The sequence below is a fragment of the Protopterus annectens genome, chromosome 13.part0, assembly GCF_019279795.1.
Source record: "Protopterus annectens isolate FY-2018-M chromosome 13.part0, PAN1.0, whole genome shotgun sequence".
Taxonomy (NCBI): domain Eukaryota; kingdom Metazoa; phylum Chordata; order Ceratodontiformes; family Protopteridae; genus Protopterus; species Protopterus annectens.
The window spans coordinates 1,004,855,955-1,004,877,769 of NC_056747.1; positions in this window are offsets into that span (position 1 = coordinate 1,004,855,955).

Consider the following 21,815-nt stretch of genomic DNA (forward strand, 5'->3'; position numbering starts at 1 on the left):
TTGGCCAAAACAGTAAAATACAGTTCCTTGCTACTACCTTCATGGCATTTCTAAAAATGGGCAGCTACAGGACTTTCTAACTTTTTGCTGCTAATATTGCCCAAATACTTCATAATTCTATCTATAATCTTATACTTTATCACCAGATGTTCAACCAATATAACAAAAAATCACAAGTAAAAAGGTGGCTAGAGATATACAATACTCCATTTATTTTAGTCGTGTAAATTCTTTACCTTAGAACAGACTTTACAATGACCACAGGATAAAGTACCCTACCTGGTAGCTATTTCAGAATTCATCAATACATACTTGGTGAAAATTCTTTAATATTACTATCTCTCTTATAAGAAAAAATTACTTTACTCATCTCTAAGATTAAAATGATTTGTTAAAATCAATAGGTACATTGCAGTATTTAGGGATTTAAATGCCATGATACACTTCTACAACATTCATTCCTTTTTTACTTTGAGACATTTTTAATAACAAAAAGCTCTGTAAACATTTTTATTAAACAAGGGCAAAAATAAATGTATTGTATCCCTAAATAACAACAACCTTAGGAATAATGCGAGGTCCATTATTACATTTTAATGAATGCATCTTGAGATGCGTCCTCTAAAGTCTATGGATACACCTTAGGCTTTGCCTGCATTGACATTACTATGGTTACAGTTTACTTGTTATCCTTGGTGTCATAATTTAGTGGAAAACAACACTTTTTTAAAACTTACTGGAAAAAAAAGGAGTAGCCTTAAATGGATCTTGGTTCAAAGTATGGCACCAACTAGAAAATCTTTACCACTTAGTCACATATGATTTTCTTGTAGTATTTTTAGCCTCGTCTAACACCTGCTGCTCATCCACAGAGAAAAGGTATCGGAATTCAGTCATCCAGGATGTAAGTTGAAGAATTTTATGGCCAGGGTGAATTAAGGAGTTCCTGTCTTATATGATTAAGTCCATCACATGAGGAAGCTTTTGGTAATTGCCCTTAACATTTTCTAAAACAAGGATAACCACTGTTGCCAGGGTCAAAGGGAGTTACCAGAATAACTTTTGGAGAGTCCTTCTGGGTTTTTAAAGGAAGTCTGGTTATCAGAGGAAAGAGTGGAAAAGCATAAAGGAATATTCCTGACCATGTGAATTGAGAAGATATCTGTCCTCTAGGTCTTTTTGCAAGGAGTCTTGGAGCAAAATGTATTTAACTGTCTGTTGTGAATCTACATGAGTTCTCCACAGGTGGATGAATTGCTGGGAGACCCCAGGATGTAATTTTCATTTCTGAGGTGATCTAACCTCACCCTGCTCAGCTTGTCTGCCACAGACTTCTGCTCTGGTGGAATGCAAGTAGCCCGTGAGAATGGAGTGTGCTGAGTTGTTATCTCCCAGGCTATCATAGCTACTCTGTAAAGGGGATAATATCCAAACCCCCATATGTTTATGTACCATATGAATGTGGTGTTGTCTGTGATGACTAGTGGAGGTCTTGGACTCCAGAGATAGTTTACAGATCTGAGAGCATTTATTAATGTCATCATTTCTTTGATATTTATGTGCTTTAGTTTATCCTGCTGGTTCCACAGACCCTGATCTTTCATCCTTTTGGATACAACTTTCCATGCAAATTCTAATGCATCAGTAGACTGAGTGGGGGCTGGAAGGGAGAAAGGGAAACTTGGATTGAGGGACAACTGATTCACCCATCAGCGGGTCCCCCTTTACACAAATCTCAGCAGTGTAATCTGAAAAGAAAGAGGGTGCTGATGCTGAGTCCAAATTGATTTGAGGAACCATTGAATTTTTCTCATATGAAGTCTGGCTAGAAGAATCATAAGAACTGTAAAGGCCATGAATCCTAAAGACGTGAGGTAGCCCCTGGCTGTTGTGATAGTTTGACTGGAAAATGTCAGAAACTGTTCCTTGTAGAAGTCTGTGTTGTTCTAAAGAAGAAAGGCCATTGTGATGCAGTAACCTATGAGACAACCTAGAAACACTTTCTTGCAAATCTGAATGAGAGATGATTTTTCTAGGTTCAATTGACAACTTTGATTGAGAACTAGCTTATTGACAAAATATTGACAGCTTAGAAGAATCTGCAAAGATATGGCAGTCATCTAAATATGAAATGACTTGTAACATGCAATGGGCTATTACAGGCATTAGACACTTTGCAAACACTCTCTGAGCTATTGACAGACCAAAGGATCAGGTAGAAAAACTGAAAATAAGAACCAAGAACAGAAATTCTTAAAAAGCAGATAGTCTTTCAGAAATGGAATATGATGATAGGCATCTTTTCCCTCTAGAGTTACTAGGAAACTGTAAGGATGAAGGAGAAGCTAACAGAGACTGAAGAGAAAGCATTTTTATTTTGGAATTCTGAAGTGAAGACTTAGAAATGAAAGTTCCAGGACAAGTCTTGAAGTTCCTTCTTTCTTTGGCACCAGAAATATCCTTGAGTAAAATGATTTTTCTATTTAATCCATAGGAAGAGACTACGAATCACAGTTTTGTAAGTGAATGCACCATAACAGTAGATGTTCGAATGATCACAGCTGCAGTAGCCTTAGCTATACTAATTATATCTTGCTAAGGTTATAACAGCCAGCCAGCTTCAAAGTTTCAGGGCACCCTCCATATACCCAAACCATTAGTCAGCTCAAACTGAGCTGACTAAATAGACAGATTTGGGTGCTAACCCCTTCAGAGCATTTCTACTGCCAAAGAGTGCTCCTCTTAAGGGTTTTCGAGGATTGATAGTTAGCTAATGCTTTCCATTGCTGGGCAGATAAGTTCCCTTTGGGGAAGAGAGCCTCAACATTTTTTTATATCAGAAACTGACTTTTTTCATGTGAAAATATTTATTTTCAGCAACCGAAAAGTATTTTTACTGACTGTAATGTGACTTTTAATATTTTTAAGCAGGAATATTACCTTTCACTTTTATAGGAACAAAGGTTGTTTCTAGTGATCCTAATGATGAACATCTCCCCAAGACAGTATTAGATCTAGGATAGAAGGAAACGGGGATGTTTAACTGGATGGATGGGGTGAAATCTCTTTGAAGGGGGAAGGGAGTCTCACTGCCATTTCTTGCATTTTTTAATGATTCTCACGCTGCAGATGTCTGAAGAAATCTGGTGCCAAAGAGGAAAATGAAGACCTAGGTTTTGGGAAAGCTTTACTAGATTGCCAGGGTGAGGAGGAGGAAGAGACTAATGGGATTTATAGTCAATCAGGTATTTTAGATTGCCCCTGAGCTTGGGAAGGCCCTCATTTCTTTTTTGAACATTCATGCTACTGCTTTAGCAAAGTTTGTTTGCCTATCTTTTTCTGGGATTGTTTGTGTGACATCCCCACTCTGGGCCAGTAATCAAGGAACCTGAGTTCCCACCACTGGCACTGGAGATGGATGCTCACTTGGAACAAAAATGGATACACCCAGTATTTCCAGATGCAGCTCTCTGCATCAATAACAATTTCCCTTAAAAGAGTACACAGGGAGCACAGTCAATCCAGGATCTCGATTTCTCTATCTGTCTCCCTCCAGGTCCCCAATAAGACTCACCACTGACACAGCTATAGACTTAAGATGTCAGTTGAGTGTCCAAGCCAATTTCTACACCACTCTGTAAAACCAGTGCTTTGTGTCCCTGCTCCAAGTTGCTGACACACACACATTCTTTGAAATTTGATTTTCACACACACACACACACACACACACACACACACACTCTCCCGGGAAGGTTGGCACAGATTTACTAGCTATGCCCCCTACTGCCTAAACTATAAGGTATTTACACCACCACCAGACACTCCAAAGACAGCTACTCTAAGGCTTTTCCAAGGGTATTGAATTATACTGAGTGAAATTAATATTAATACAAATGGTAGCTTGACCGACAGCAAGGCTTTCAGGAGTGGCCAGAGCTGTCACCAAATATATATAAGTACTCTCAGAAATTAAAATATTATCTAAGAGATCAACCACAATGAAAAGTTTAAATATATTTAATAATAAATAAGAAAAGAACATGAAAATACTAAATATCTATTTACAATAAACACCAGAGTTTCAGCCACAGGAAATATTAAAAATAACACAGATGATTGGATTCCCATAGATACAGAAAAACAGTACTTAACTAATCTCATATATTTTCCTGACTGATATAAAGAATTACTATTCTCTGGTCACTTACCAGAGCAAGGCAAGATGAAGTATGTGAGGAGTCCTTCTTTGTCAGATTTCAAACTCAGACTACCATGAGAATTCAGTCTCACCTAGTTTTAAAATATCATTTTTAGTGCTGCATTACAGAATGACATCACATTCTTCTGGTCATCTGACTTCTGGTTCCCATGCTACACCCCTTTGCTTGAAGCTGTCAGGATTTAGCACATATGTGTAAATAATACACAGAGCCTTGCTAATTTCTGCTGCAGCTCCTGGAAGTCATAAAACAATGTCAAACCTCCACTCTTCCAGAGTAGCAATTAGTCCACCCCAAAGACAATGCAGAAAGCTTCCTAATACAGATCTTTTGTCTCTGGCTGCATTGAGAACTGTAAAATACAATCGTTATGGCCTAAGCCAGGTAATTTAATTTCAAACTATTTTCAAAGTTAGGTGGATTTAGATTAATCTCTTCTCTTCCAGTATCCTCTGTTAAACATATACATTTAAACAGCTACAATAATACACGTATATTTTCTTTTTCTGTCCAGCAGGGCACACTGTTGGTACATTTTTAAGACAAGCAGCTTTACAAACACATTTTCAACACAAGCATCTGTACAAATCAGTTTGATATACAAATGACATATAATTCTTTACAAAATTCCAGCTAGCTGTACTGGCATATGTTACACATCCACTGCCTACTTCTCCTGCCATAGCTGGCAATACCTCATATTGTCAGAGTTTATATTACTTCCTATGAAAGGGCTGTGGCCTAGAAGAAAATTGTCTGTTACATTGGGAATGGGGACTGAAATATGCAAGAGATCCCTTGGATTAACTTCCTCCTTTCATCAAACCCTTTCAAGACCTCAGCAGAGGAAGGCCCAAATTACAATTCTTCATCCAGAGGTGCCATCAGAAGTTGAAGTTTCACATTTTCTGGTAAATTCTGAGTATGCAGCCAAGCAAATCTCCTTATAACTGGTCCAGTTAAAGCTGCCCTGGAGACAGCATCAACATTGCCATATGAACATTTAAAAGACTATTTGGTAACCTGACATGCAGATGAAAGTAAGGAATCTAAAGATATCTGAGTGTTGGAGGAACAAAAATCAGCAATTAACTTTCTCATATTGTCAAAAGAAGGCAGGTGACATTTAAACATATCAGCTTGACAATTTACTTTTCTGAAGGCTAAACTGGAAAAAGTATATACCTTTCTCCTAAACCTATCAAAAGCCCTTACTTCTTTGTCTGATGGAAAAGAGTTAATTGCCTTAATGTGTTTTGAAGAAGGTGGTTTTGACAGAGAGACAGAGTCAAAAGCCGGTAAAAAGGCTTTAATAACTACAAACAGCAGCTACACTGTAAAACAACACACATTGAAAAGAGTTTAGTGCTTTCATCTGTCAGGACATCATCAGAACTAAGCAAGTGCCCAACCAGAACAGTTAAATATCAATTAAAATTCAATTACAAAGTCACATGACAATTATACAATTATTTTAATACTAATAAATATTAACGTGAAACTTAAAAACTTCCATTTGTTGCAAGACACATTAACATTCTTAATTCTTTAAAAATAGAATAGATGAAATAGAACACATATCATTTAGCCCAGGTTCATTTAAAGCATTGAGCCTGAGCTGCCATTTCAATTCTCTTACTAGTAAATGTTCCTCAGTAATTAGATCCCTGTCATCCTTTTTAAGTTGGTCAATCAAAAAATATCCAAATCTATGTCCAGGATTTTTTTCCACGTCTATAAAGTGCATTAGTATCTTTTCTATTTTTAATGTCCCTCTCATGCACCTCCACACAAGAGCTGTAGTAATTGGTTGTTTTGGACCATTTCTAGCTCTTTTGTAGTTCCCTGTTTAAAATCCGTGTTTGCGCGGCTTTGCGTGATTGTGTGCATAGCGCAGCGCCGGTTAAACAAGGTTAAACTTCTTCTGGCTCCGCCAAGTCTGCTCTTCAAATTTTCCCTTAAGGAAGCTCTACTCTTAGTATAATCAGACTACTCACTATATTATAAGCCTAGCACTTGTTCTCAGAACTTCTCTAAATAGTAAGCACTCTCGTACTAAGTAAAGCACTACATCCACCTACCACCCCTGTGAATATCCACTTCCCTTAAAGGCACAGCACTCCCTTATACTGTTCTAGCATGTCGAGTGGTAGATTACTGGCGTCCTCTCCAGTTCAGTTGGTTAATCTGGGTATCTTGAGACAATGCTACAATTGTCTCATGTACACAGACAACCCTCTCCTCCTCCCAACAAACACAAATACATGTGAGAGATGCAACTATATAGCCAAACTGGAGGCTGAACTCTCTCAACTCAGGGCTGGCATGACCAGACAGGAGGAGATGGTAACCACACACACAACAAACCCAGTCCCACATAGACCTACCACAACTGCAAACCAAACACATAAAAACACAAATACATACTCGGAGGCTCTAATAAAAAATTTACCAAAACAACAGAGGCTCCCAAAGCAGACATCCAAAAATCCACCACCTCAAAACAAAACACATGCAACACATACTTCAATAAATCAGTGTGTCAACCAATCACAGCCCTTAAGGCCAAACACCATGCCTGATACACTAGTAATAGGTGACTCTATAGTCAGACACACTGATGTCCCGCTGACCAGGCTGAACAAGGAGAGAGTGACTGTGAGCTTCCTATCGGGAGCTAGGATCCGCCACATAACACACGTACTCAGGTCACTCCAAAACAAGTACAAATATGACTCAGTCATTGTCCATGCTGGCGTGAATGACCTGAGACGTACCTCCCTGGACTACATGAAAAGAGACATAGAGGAGCTCTCCGATTATGTAGCCCAGGCTGGTATGACCCTGACCCTGAGCAGCATCTTGCCCTCACCAAGAATGATGCCACAATACAAAGACAAGATGATCAACTTTAATAATTGGCTCAAGTACTGGTGTCATTCTAAGGGGATCCAATGTCTGTCTGCCTGGGATGACATGTTGGACAAGCCATGCTGCTTCACAAGGGATGGCTTACACCTGTCACCACTGGGCTTCCGGATATTGGCTAAGGCTCTTGCCACCCCCATAGTGCCTTTTTTAGGCAAGGCTCAAAAGACAAACCCACCTCCTTACAAAACAAAAATGGAAAAAAACTAAGGGTAATGCTGCTCAAAGCCAGAAGTCTAAATCTCAAGATGCAGGCACTCGATGCACTCCTCAGCATGGAGAACATCGACATCTGTGCAGTAACTGAAACCTGGTTCAAGGCTCCTGAGAGCACACCAGTGCTACCAGGCTATACCTCATACCAAAACCCGGGCCGAACCACAAAGGGAGGGGGAGTGTCCATATTCATCAAGGACACCCACACCTCCAGGTTAGTAGCAACACATGAAGCATCAGAGACCATGCAGGTGCAACTAACCATAGGCAAAACAGCTATACAACTGGTAGCATGTTACAGACCACCCTCCCAATCTCAGGAACCCCACTCAGCCTTCCTGAAGACATTGGAGGATATGAATGTATCACAAAATACCATCATACTGGGAGACTTCAGCTACCCAAACATAGATTGTGTACATTATTCTAGCCCTAACACCCTAGCCCAAAGGTTCCTGGAATTCATAAATTCAAATGCACTGGAACAACTAGTCACCTCTCCCACTAGGGTAGATAATATACTAGACCTGATCATCACAAACATGGGGACAAAATGCTCCACACTGGAGGTATACCCCTCACTAGTGAGATCTGACCACAAACTAATCACCCTGGATATACATATCCCACCTCCACCCCCAGCACAAAAGACCACAGTGAAAAACTTCTCAAAAGCAGACTTCACTCTTCTTAAGACTGAGATGGTATCCTTTAAGCCCACTGGGCCAGTGGATACCACATCCCACAATGCCGAATCCTTCACAAATGCTTTCTATGGACATCTCCAAGAATGCATGGATCATGCAATCCCAAATAAATCCAAGTCCCTCTCCACCAAAGGCAAGCGTCCTGTCTGGTGGACCTCAGCCATTAACAAATTGTATAACAAAAGAAGGAAGCTACTGCACGTCAGAGCAAAATCCCATAAAGGGAAGACATCTCTGATCAACGTTAGCAGAAAACTATGTTCTCTCATAAAAACATCCAAGGCCAACTTTGAGAGAAAAATTGCTAAGGACACTAAAGATAACCACAAAGCCTTCTTCAGCTATGTTAGAAACCTGGGCGGAAACCCTCAGATATGCTCAGAGTTAGTTCACAACAACAAAAAATACACTGAACCCACAGATATTGCCAACATTCTGGCTGACAGGTTCAGTGCAAATTTCTCCCCTCCCTCACCCCCAAAAGAAGAAATACTTATCCCAGCTGAATGTAATCTCCCTGTCATCTCAGATGTCCAAGTGAGAACCGCCCTCAACAAAGCTAAAAACACAGCATCAATGGGACCTGACAGTATCCTGGGTTGCGTGCTATGTGAACTCCAAGAGGAGCTAAACCCACACATAAAAATGCTATTTAACTTTAGCCTTACTACAGGATATGTACCTGAACACTGGCATACAGCAACAGTGGTCCCACTCCACAAAGGGGGTACCTCTACAGACCCTGGGAACTACCGCCCCATAAGCTTAACCAGCCTGGTCTGCAAAGCTATGGAAAGAATCATTATGGAACTCATAAACAGAGACATAGGGGACCTACAGACACTTGACCCCACCCAGTTCGGCTTTGTAAAGGGCAGATCCTGCCGTTTGAACCTGGTTGACTTTTTCGAAACAGTCACTAGAGCCATTGATGAAGGCAAAGCAGTCCATACAGCCTACCTGGACTTGGCTAAGGCATTCGACACAATACCTCACTCAGGCATCATAGATAAGCTCAACAGCTTAAACGTAAACCCTTATGTCACTAGATGGGTTGCAAACTGGCTAAAGGACAGAACCCATAAAGTTAAAATCGCTGGAGCAATGTCAGACTCAAAGCCAGTCACAAGTGGTGTCCCACAGGGATCTGTCCTGGGACCCCTCTTGTTCGGCATTTATTTCTCAGATGTTAAAGCAAAGATGGGAGGGTTGTGGCTGACAAAGTTCGCAGATGACTGCAAACTAGACGCCATAGTCGATACACCAGCGGACACATACATCCTACAAAAAGGCCTCACAGAAACAGACAACTGGTGCCGGAGTCACGGCCTTAAACTAAATGCCAAAAAATGTATAGTCCTCCCCTTTGGGAAAAACAAAGTACCCACAAATTATCACATAGACAGCAACCCACTGAGTACAGAAAAAGTAATCAGAGACCTAGGGACCCAAGTCGACAGAGACCTCTCATTTGACACCCACGTTGCCAAAGTGGTTAGAAAAACATTCTACCTTGCACACCTCATCATGAAGGGATTCACATCCAGATCCAAGGATGTCATTGTACCCCTATACTCCTCCCTCATCAGACCAATGATTGAGTACAAGGCCCCATTTGGTATGTACCTCACCCGGCATTTGCAACAGCTGGAGAGACCACAAAAGTACCTCACCAAGAGGATCAAGGGTCTCCTGAGTCTCACAAGGGATAATTGGCTAAGCTTAAAATGGCTCGCAAGGGCAGTTAGCTTAGTACTAATCTATGAACCTATGAACCTATGAACCAACATATGTCTTATTCTGCCAGACTAAAGAAACTTCAGCTCTATTCAGTAGCAAACCGCCTGCTCAGAGGTGATCTCTGCCTGATGTACAAGGCCATGTCCAATCAGGATCTGATGGACATGCTCCACCTCAAAAAATCCAAATCCATCAGGACCACAAGAGCTAAAGACTTAAACCTCGGCACAAGTATGAATAGGACATGCTGGAGGGATAGATTCATAACCCAGAGGCTTCCCATGCTTTGGAACAAGATCCCAGTTCATATTAGGCAGAGCCCCTCACTGACTCTCTTCAAGAGAAATCTTGATGAGTGGATGGGAGATCGTAAGTTTACCCCAGGGGTCACATCTGTGTCACTACTAGACAGGGGCTCAGTAAACTAATTCTGTTATATAAGGGGACCTTCATTGTGTCACTACTAGACAGAGGCACAGTATTCTAAATTTATTCTGTACATTTTTGTACCATTTCATGGGGTGGCAAAAGCCACATCACTATGGCTAGGCTTACAAATGCCCCAGGGCAGATTGCCTAGTACTAAAACTATGAAACTATGTTGGTACACCCTTTCTTTTACCCTTCTAATGGTTTTGCCAATCTAAATATGAAAATGCTAAGCTCTTTTCAGTGTGTTGTTTTACAGTGTAGCTACTGTTTGTGGTTATTAAAGCTTTTTTTACTGGCTTTCAACTCTGTTTCCTGGTTATTAGTTTGGATTGGAGAAGAATTGTTCATGGTTTTGACAGAAAAACAACTTCAGGATCTGCTCATGGGTTTCTAAAAATAAATTTGTGTTTTTGTAGAACTTTATAAATAAGATTTCCTTGGGACTACTGTCTGCATTGAATGTGTCCTTTAAGGCTGCTAAGACAGGGGGAATGACCACTAAATGAGGACAATCCACTTGAAACCATTCACAATATCTTTGCGCAGATGAGCGGGCTGTGAACCAGGAAGCCCATGCCTGTAGATTGCAGAGGTTGTATCGTGAGGCAGGTTAGTAATAATCTTGCACGTACTGTCATAACAAATAAATCTAAAAGTAGTAGAAAGTTAATTGCCAGTATAAAACCTGTATTGTGCATGGCATATACTGAATAAACCAGACAATATGGCAGGAAGAGTCTCCTATAGGTTGTATGTAAATAAAAGGTTAACAGCCTGACAATAAAGATCTAACTACTGGACTGCTTGTGTTTACTCTGGTATCATATGGTAATGTAGTATTGCAATCTCTTAATAGTACTGTTGTATTAAGCACTGTTACCCACACTGTACTATATAAATAAAATGTGTAGGAATGTCTTTATATGACTGGTGTAATCACAAGAGGTCATATTGTACAACTGAGAGAGACTTAGACAGAAAACAATGAAAAGATAAACAACATAATCCAAATGGTGCACTCAACTGAGATGTGAAGTGTTGTATTTTTAGCGCACACACCCATGGTTCGAATCCTGGGAGTGGTAGTAAGTTGTATGCAGAATCATACCCCAAAACTGTACAGATATTGTCAGAAAGTCCAGATAATTGGTGTAAGTCCCCTGCCTGTCACCCTGTCCCCCAGGCAAATCAGTGGGATGATCCCAGAAATGTAGTCAGCAAATAATGACATACAACTGATTGTCAGACATCATAACTGTCAGAAATATATCCATAAGAACAAACATGTCACTCTAGCAACTCACCAAAGTGTTATGAGAGTAATAAGCATAGTATGCCCCAACTCCACCCCCATGTTGTGAAGCTATGTGCAGTAACAGAGTGAGACGTATGTGCATAATAATAATGTGGAATCTGGTAATATGTGTGACAACATTCAGGTAGTGTTAACATTCTCCCCACAGGTCTGTCAGATACAAAAACTGTGCCTAGAAATAAAAAATTGAAATCTTGGACTGGTACTGTTTAGTCTGGTATTGTATGGCAGTGTTAGTATTGCAGTATCTCTGACTAATAGGGTATAACTCATCACTGTCATCCACACAGTGCTACATAATAAAATTTTCTAGGAAACCCTGTATAAGAGTGTTGTAATTACAAGGTCAGATTGTAAAACCATGGGAGACTTATAGAAAGAATTCAGAGAAAAGATACACAGCAAATATTTATATAGCACACCCAAGTGTGATGTACACTGTTTTACTTTAGCACACACAGCCATGGTTCGAATCCTGGGAGTGGTAGTGAGCTGTATGCAGAATCATACCCCTCAACTGTACAGAACTGTCTGGAATGTCCAGAACATTGGCCCATATCTGCTGGCTATTACCCTGTCCCTCTGGCATATCAGCGTGCTAATCTCTGACATGTAGGCAGCATTTAATGTCATATTACTGACTATCAGACCTGTAAATATTTGGAAAATGTCTATGAAAACAAACCTGTCATTGTACAACTCACCAAAGGTTTATGAGGGCAATAGTCAAAATATGTTCTGGTTTCACCTGCATGTTGTCAAGACATACCCAGAGTGTGTGCAATAAGAGATGGAGAGGTATGTGCATAACATCAACCTGGAATCTGGGAATATGTGTAGAAACAGTTAGGTAATGCTAACAAACAATACTTCCACAAGTATACCAGGTAAGAGGTGTATACTGCAGGTAAAACACAGTTCATGTATATAGTTGTCTACATCCATACCACTGTCCAAACTAAGGTCACAGGGTAGTGTAATAATACCTGTAAGTTACAGATCACACCACTGACTAGGAAAGTAATGAGAACTACAGGGATATACAAGTTGTTAATTGATATCTTTCTCTCCCCCCGCACCATATCTGCAACAATAAACTAAATACACAACTCGATCAGTATGTGCACTATTAAATCTACTGCTGGGACATATGTCCTGTTGTTTGATAAATATTGAAATTTGTTCTATGCATGTGCCATACTGAAATACTCACACATTGGTGGCATACTGCCATCAATGTATCTGCATGCTGTTGTAATAGCCATTGTGGTTCCATATATGCATGTGTTCTGTTTGCTATGCAACTGTTCCATATCTGGTGTTTCAGGTTAATGGGAATATCTATGCATTCTGTTATACCTAATCCTGTAATGTGTTGAGTATAACTAACCCACATATGTTTTACAATTAAAACACCATAGTACGTTTGGAAAGGCCGGTCCCAGCAGACCCACCTCTCCCACCTCATCTGGCCATGGCACCAGGCACCAGCATGTCTGGGCCCACCCCAGGACCTCCTCGTCTGCTAGTCCTGCACCACCTTTGGGTGGAACAGCCTCAGGGGATGGGGATCACCCCCCTGGGACCGGGCGCGGACAGGATACTGTCATCCATCATCAGATCCAGGGTCAGGTGCATAGCGAGCTCTGCAGGGAGTTTGGAGATCTTCTACACCAGCTTGAGGGCCACGTGGCACAACTAGAGGGTCAGCCTGCCACGCCTACTCAGCCCCCAGCATAGCCACCTTCGGGGCCATGAAGGTGCAGTGCTGACTGCCCATGGGTGGGGACCTCAGTCCCACTTTTTCCACTAGGGGGATCATGGGCTTCCGACTTCCAAACACCCCTCCCCATCCAAGATGTTTACTCCCCACATCTGTCATATACCACCCCTGTATGCTGTCTTGTCTGTCTTGTCTGTTATCCTACCAAACCTATCTCCCTAAATATACCTACTATCCCTCCCCAACATCCCACTCTCACCTTAAAAAAAGGGCAATCTGTTCCCCAAAGAAAATCTTGCCCCATACATAGCCATCCATTTCGCACACATGTCCACTGGACACATGTAATCTGGTCTAACTGGCTTCACAACATATTACTGTTGTCCTCACCCCTGTCTCAGGAGTATGAATGTCCAAATCTACCTCCAAATCAGTGTATATGCACAGATGTTGCTGTATAAGTAATGGGCAGCTATGGACCTTCCCTACACCCATCCTGCACATCCCTAGCTAGTTTCCCTACTGTCTTTCCCTCTTTGCTCCTTTTTCAGCACTTTCCTATCAACCCTTTTTCATTTCTTTTAAAGAAATTAGCATAGGGTAAGCGGGAGTAAGCACTTTTAGGCAGCAGTAAGCAGGTTTAAGCTTGTTTGCATGGGGGTAAGCAATCCCTACACTGGTTAAGCAATTTAGAAGCTAACTGAGTATAAGAAACTATAACCAGAAGTTAGCAGTGCTTACCTTCGCACAAACCCACGCAAACCCACTTACAACTGCTTAAAAGTGCCTTAATCACTCTGTATCCAATGGCTCTTGTTCTGCCCAGCAACAAAACAAACAGCCTTTGCAAGGCTCGAACCCAGGACCCTGCACACCATAGCCAAAGTGATTTACCCCTAAGCCATACAGAAACCTGATGTTTTCACAAACATATCATCCAGCACAGTCATTCAACAGTACAGAAAATGTATTTATACATGTAGATGTATGTGTCTGTGTGTATATATATATAAATATATATATATATATATATATATATATATATATATATATATATATATATATATATACATACATCTATAAATATATATGTCTACATATGTTTATTTATATAGATATATATATATATATATATATATATATATATATATATATATATATATATATATATATATATATATATATATATATATATATATATATATATATATATATATATATATATATATATATATATATATGTATATATATTTATATATATATATATGTATATATATATATATATATATATAGATATATATATATATATATATATATATATATATGTGTGTGTATATATACAGAAATATATCTATAGATGTAAAAGAGAACATAACAAATACATATATGACAAAAGGCACCGTTAATGGGGGTGTGGGGACCCAAGCTAAATACCTCTTGTAAGTATTGATATCACCTCCTCCCCCACAGCCAAACAGATCTGCCCTGCAACACAATACCAACTGCTGCAAGTCCCATACCGAGGACCCTACACAACATGGCCACAAGACTTTAACAGTAATCCATCCCACCTGTATGATGTCAGGATGGTATCAATAACATATAGGTTCATAGGTTCATACTAGGCTATCTGCCTAAGCCTAGCCAGAGTGTGTTTGGCTTTCGCCACCCATTTTAAATTAATTTTGCTATGCCCTTTTTCAAGGTTAGTATACTGTGCCTCTGTCTAACAGTGACACAGAAGTGATACCCGGGGTAAACCTACAATCTCCCATCCACTCATCAAGATTCCTCTTGAAGAGAGTCAATGAGGGACTCTGCCTAACCTGGATTTGGATTTTATTCCAGAGTGAAGGGAGCCTCTGGGTTATGAATCTGCCCCTCCAGCATGTCCTATTTATTTCAGTACTAAGGTTCAAGTCTCTCGAGCGCGTGGCTCGATGGGATTTGGATTTTCTGAGGTGCAGCATGTCCATTAATTCCGGGTTGGACATGACTTTATACATCAGGCACAGATCACCTCTGAGCAGGCGGTATGCCACTGAGTAGAGCTGGAGTTTCTTTAACCGGGCAGCATATGGCATCTGTTTGAGCCCTTTGATCCTCTTGGTGAGGTACTTTTGGGGTCTTTCCAGTTGCTGCAGGTGTCTGGTAAGGTACATCCCAAAAGGGGCATTGTACTCAATTATGGGCCTGATGAGGGATGAGTAAAGAGTCACGATGACCTCCCTGATCTAGATGTGAATTCCTTCATGATTAGGTGGGCTATATAAAATGTTTTTCTAACCACTTCAGCCATGTGGTTGTCAAATGAGAGATTGCTATCAACTTGGGTCCCCAGGTCCCTAATTACTTCTTCTGTACTTAATGGATTACCACCTATGTGGTAATTTGTGGGCACTTTGTTTTTGCCAAACGGGATGACTATACACTTTTTGGTGTTTAGCTTGAGGCTATGGCTCTGGCACCAGTTGTCTGTTTCTATAAGGCCCTTTTGGAGGATGCTTGTGTCAGCTGGAGAGTTGATTATGGCGCCCAGTTTGCAGTCATCTGCGAACTTGGTCAGCCACAGTCCTTCTGTGTTGGCCTGTACCTCCGAGAAATATATACTGAACAAGAGAGGTCCCAGGACTGAGCCTTGTGGAACGCCACTTGTAACTGGTTTGGAGTCTGACATGGCTCCAGCAATTCTAGCCATGTGGGTTCTGTCCTTGAGCCAGTTTGCAACCCATCTAGTGACATAGGGGTTTATATTTAAGCTGGTGAGCTTATCTATAATGCCCGAGTGGGGTATTGTATCGAAGGCTTTTGCGAGGTCCAGGTAGGCTGTGTGGACCACCTTCCCCTCGTCAATGGCCTTGGCGACTGTTTCAAAGAAATCAAACAGATTTAAGAGGCAGGATCTGCCCTTAACAAAGCCGAACTGGGTAGGATCCAGTGTCTGTAGGTCCCCAATATCTTTATTTATGAGGTCCATGATGATCCTTTCCATAGCTTTGCAGACCAAGCTAGTCAGGCTTATGGGGCGATAGTTTCCAGGATCCGTTGAGGCACCACCTTTGTGGAGAGGGACCACTGTTGCTGTACCCCACTCTTTGGGTACATATCCTGTAGTAAGGCTGAGACTGAACAGTAGTTTTATGTTTGGATTTAGCTCTTCTTGGAGTTCATGTAGGACACAGTCCGGGACACCGTCTGGTCCCATTGATGCTGTGTTTTTTGCTTTGTAGAGGACGGCTCTTACCTAAGCATCTGAGATGTCAGGGGGGCAGCACTCTGCTGGGATAGATATTTGCCCTTTTGGTGGGGAGGGGGGGGGAGAAGTTTGCACAGAACCTGTCAGCTAGCATGTTGGCAATGTCTGTGGGTTTGGTGTATTTTTTGTAATTTTGGACTAATTCTGAGCATATCTGGGAATTCCCACCCAGGTTACTAACATAACTAAAGAAAGCCTTGTGATTACCTTAGTGTCCTGTGCAATTTTTCTCTTGAAGCTGGCCTTAGACGATTTTATGAGTGCCTATAGTTTTTTGCTAATACTGATCAGAGATGCCTTCCCTTTTTGGGATTTTGCTCTATCATGTAGTAGCTTCCTCCTTCTATTGTATAGTTTGTTTATGGTTGGGGTCCACCAGACAGGATGTCTGCCTTTGGAGGATTTGGTCTTGGTTTTATTTGGGATTGCATGATCCATGCATTCCTGAAAGTGTTCATAGAATGTGTTTAGAAAGGATTCTATGGTCTGGGCCATATTTTCCACAAGCCCGGGGGCTTTGAAGGATTCCACCTCAGTTTTGAGGAGTGTGAAATTTGCTTTAGAGAAGTTTTTCACTGTGGTTTTCTGGGCAGGGGGTGGGGTCGGGATGTGAATATCCAGTGAGATTAGTTTATGGTCTGATCTTACCAGTGAGGGATACACTTCATCATGCTGTGCAGTCTGACTACCATAGGGAATGTACAATGTGGAAGCAATAAACATTCCAAAGATACATATACACACACACATATATGCAGATACACACACACACACACATATATATATATATATATATATATATATATATATATATATATATATATATATATATATGTAACTACACATACACACACATAGATATGTCTAGGAAGATACATATTTAGAGGGTGCGCAGCATATTGAACAGCCAGTATTCCTACAGTTGCCACTTTTTCAAATGGACAGTGTATGATTCACTCATAAAAAAGACAATTGTTGCATGAAACATATACCCACAGAGAAGCCAAAGGATATGACACCACACACAGGCTTGCATACATAAGAAATGTTTATTTGTGTACTATTACAGTTGTATATGCCATGTCATATAGCTGTTAGGTCTTTGAAATACATACTAACTGAGTAATGCAACTCTCAAGTAGATAATTTTATACAGTACTTCGAAGGCATCACATATGTTGCTGTCCAGGCCAAGGCCTTCAAGTAGTACAACAGTAAAGAAAGACTGGGCCAGAAGATAACAATCAATCAACAGTAAGTATTGCAGATGTATAGTTCAGCAGCCTCAAATTACACTCTTTACTCAACACCTAGGGGGAAAAGAATTAAGTTGGCACAATGAGTATTTATCTGTTATGGAAATGTACAGCCACATACCTTATGGCGGCTTACTACCGATATCCTTCACATGTTGTAACAGCCTAGGTTATATATGTTGCATACCCCTCCCCAATAGACTGACTTACAGGGGCATATAACACTGTTACATCCACTGACCTCTGGACTGCAGAAGGCACATGTGTTGTGCAGCTGAAGCCCACATATATATGGACCCTACCCCACAATATATGTAGGGACCACAACAGAACTGGAATGATGGCAGGACTGGCAGCACAACATAATCACAGGCCACTACATAACAACCTCTTGCTGCATGTCATATGGACAAAGCCTGGTATATAGGTGGAGGACAGAGGCTGGAACACAGGGCCATATGTGAAATAGTGTTGATATATACTGAGAAAGTTGCTGGTGTTACAGGATATTCTTCAACATACCCTTAGTCAGGAATATGAAGTCAGAAACACAAATGGATGTAGCCATGCACTGATAGCACTCAACACACACAATGCCAGTGATATATCTGACAAAAGACCTGCGTGATGGACAGACAAAACATAACAGGCACTTCTCTGGCCACCTTGTGGATAGGCCCACAGTTGAGAGCTATGCAGGCAGACTACATTCCATGTTAAACTAGAATGTACACACAAACCCTGTAACACTGGTGCTATATAATGCATATAACAACACTACTCACACTGTCTGTAGGTTTGGATCCTTATACAAATATGTAGCTGGCCTGAGTCTGCAAGTCCTCTTGTAAGAGGTATTGCTACCTACTGTCTGTAACACTGCTGCCCACACACAGGAAGGATGTCCTCCATACAGGAAAGGTAAAGGGACCACACCCACATGATGCAGGAAGTTATAGTAGCGGGTTGCCATGACAGTGGTAATTAGAAGTACTACACAGTATGCTGCATATAAGTAGCAAGTGGTGGACACTGATTGGTGCCGAGGCCATCACCTGATCATGTGCATCACCTAAAAAATCCATGCTGCAATCTATTCAAAGCAGCTCAATCCACTTAGTGGAGAGAGACAGAGATAGAGAGAGAGAGAAAGCAAAAAAAAAATACAGCAAACAAAAAAAAAACACATCCATCCATCCAACGACACAGCAAATCATCCAGAAGAGACATCATTCCCACAACAGGTATGTGAAGTATATATGCATGTAATTGAATGTAGTACTTGGTCCATAATAATGGGATAGATGATGTGGAATGATTTATATGTGCCATCATGTGTTGTTGTTGTAATGATGTCCAGCTGAACAACTGCTATGGACAATAGTGTCTGTCCCTGTGGGCAGTGGGCCATACCTGTCAACTGTGCAGATCAGCACTGACTGACAAGATGTAAGCCATCATAGTGTGTGTTGTGTAATGCAAGACATGTATATTAGTGTGGCCAATAGCTGGTGGTGGAAGTAATGCTGTTATGATGGACACGTGGGTTCCAGAGCCCACCACTTGTAGGACAGTCATGTTAATGGGTAATGTGGCATGCAGAAATGCCATAGGTGTGTAATAGGCTTACCTGCAATCTGTCCCTATATACACCCCCTTAATGTTAGGCTATGTCTACATGTGGCACCTATGTTGTAGCAAGGCAGAACAGTGCAGCTGTGCAGGAAGGAGAGTTAGAGAGTGTGGATGTGATGTCTGAATGCACCCTATATATATATATATATATATATATATATATATATATATATATATATATATATATGTGTGTGTGTGTGTGTGTGTGTGTATGTCTACATATATACAAACACACACACACACACACACATATGTATATAAATACATGTCCCCTTCATTTGCATGACAGTGCTGCATGATATGTGTGAGGGAACATCACACATATCAGTACACACACACATACACACACACACACATATATATAGCAGTAAGTGTGTGCAAAATGGAAGATTATGTCAGGTGTGAACCACATGTTGGAAACACATTGCCCTTGTTTGTGAAGGTGGGATTGGGAATTTGATGAAGGATAGCAGGTATATTTGTGGAGGTGGGTTGGGTTGGAAGATAAAGATGACAGCCTACAGGAGCGCTATATGACACGTGGTGGGTAAACACCTTGGATGGGGAGTGTTGTCTGAGATGTGGAAGCCCCATGAGCCCCCATATGGAAACAATGGGACCAAGGCCCCCACCCATGGCCAGTCACAACATCAGCTTCATGGCTCTGAAGGTACCTGGACTGGAAGCTGAGCAGGAAGAGCATGCAGACCCTGTGAGTATGTACTGAGGGCCTCAAGGTGCTGTAGCACATCACCCAAGTCTCTGTGGAGCTCCCTATGCACCAGACCCTGAACCTGACCTCAGGTGACAGGATCATTTCTGTGTGTGCTCCCGGGGGGGACACCATCCCTTGAGGTGATTACACCTGAAGGTAATGCAGGACCAGTAGATGAGGAGGCCACAGGGTGGGTCCCATATGTCAAGTGGCCTGGTAACATGGCCAGATGAGGTGGGAGAGGTGGTTCTGCCGGCAACTGTTCCCTAAACATGCTATTGTGTCACTGTTATAGAACATATGTGGGTAGTAATAGTCCACACATTCCTGGATCATGTCCAACAGCATGCATAGATATCCCCAATAAAACAAAACAACAGATCTTTAGCAATCAAGGGTCTATATCATTTCAATGAAAGTTCAGAATGTCGATCGCTGTAAACAGCGAAAATGCTGATAATCGATGTCTGTTTTGTGAGATCATGGTACAGTGAAGATCGGGAAATTTACCCTTTCCTCACTGTAGTGTTATCTCGGAGTTGGTATATATAATTAGTGGGGAATGTGGGGTGTGCAGCCCCCACAATAAAGGGTTCGATTATCAGCATTTTCGCTGTTTACTGTGATCGACATTCTGAACTTTCATTTAAATGATATAGACCCAGCAGTCACATAGTAAACAGACCTCATGCATATATGGAACCATAGTGGCCATTACAATGGCATGCAGGTAACATTGTCCATAACAGGCCACCAATGATAGTGTCCCTACAGGGAACATGACTACAAACACATAGCACAAAGTGTTGTACAACACAATATATGTCCCAATGCTAGGTATTCTGTAAACATACCTATTGAGTTGTGTGATCAGATTGTTGTTGCAGATATGGTGGGGGGGGAGACAGAGATGTGCATTAAAAACTATGATAACCTTGCTGTATGAGGTCCTCAGACCTGTTTCCATCTTTATGTCTTTCAGGCAAGATATCCAAGGAGAGGCTTCTCATTTATACAGCGGAGGAGAATGATGTCATCATCTCAGACCTGGTGCAGCACTACCAGGTGTTGTTTGGCTGAACAGCCCATGAGCAGCAGGAGTGGACCACGCTGTGGAACGACCGTGTCCACAGGGTAAACTCGGTCGGCCTGCATAACCGCAGTTATGAGCAGGTCCAGCATCGTTGCACAGACCTACTTTGCAATGCCCGTCACCGTGCTGCTGCAGTCAGGAGAGATCAGCTCGCAAAAGGGGAGGGCATACCATCCAGCCCCCCCAACACATGTTGAGGAGCTCCTTGCAAGCCTTGGGGCACCTGCTTGCCCGCACACGCAACACCTGGCGGAGAGCATAGTGGAGTTGGGTGCTAACCACACAATGGCAGAGGAGCATGCAGGTAAGGCCACAAGGCACATCAGTAGACCACTGTTGCATATCCATCTGCATCTGTACAGTTAGATCATGCATATGTGAGATGAAATATATATAGTCCATTGCTGCATAGTAGTAAAAAACAGATGTGCATAATCTGTAGTATTGTGGGCTTGTACTGTTGATGTACTGTAATGCTACACCCACCCTGTACCAATGCCACAGCTGTGGCTACTGACATCACATCTCTCACACGCTTATGTAGGTCCCTCTGGTATACCTCCAAGGCAGCAGCCTGTA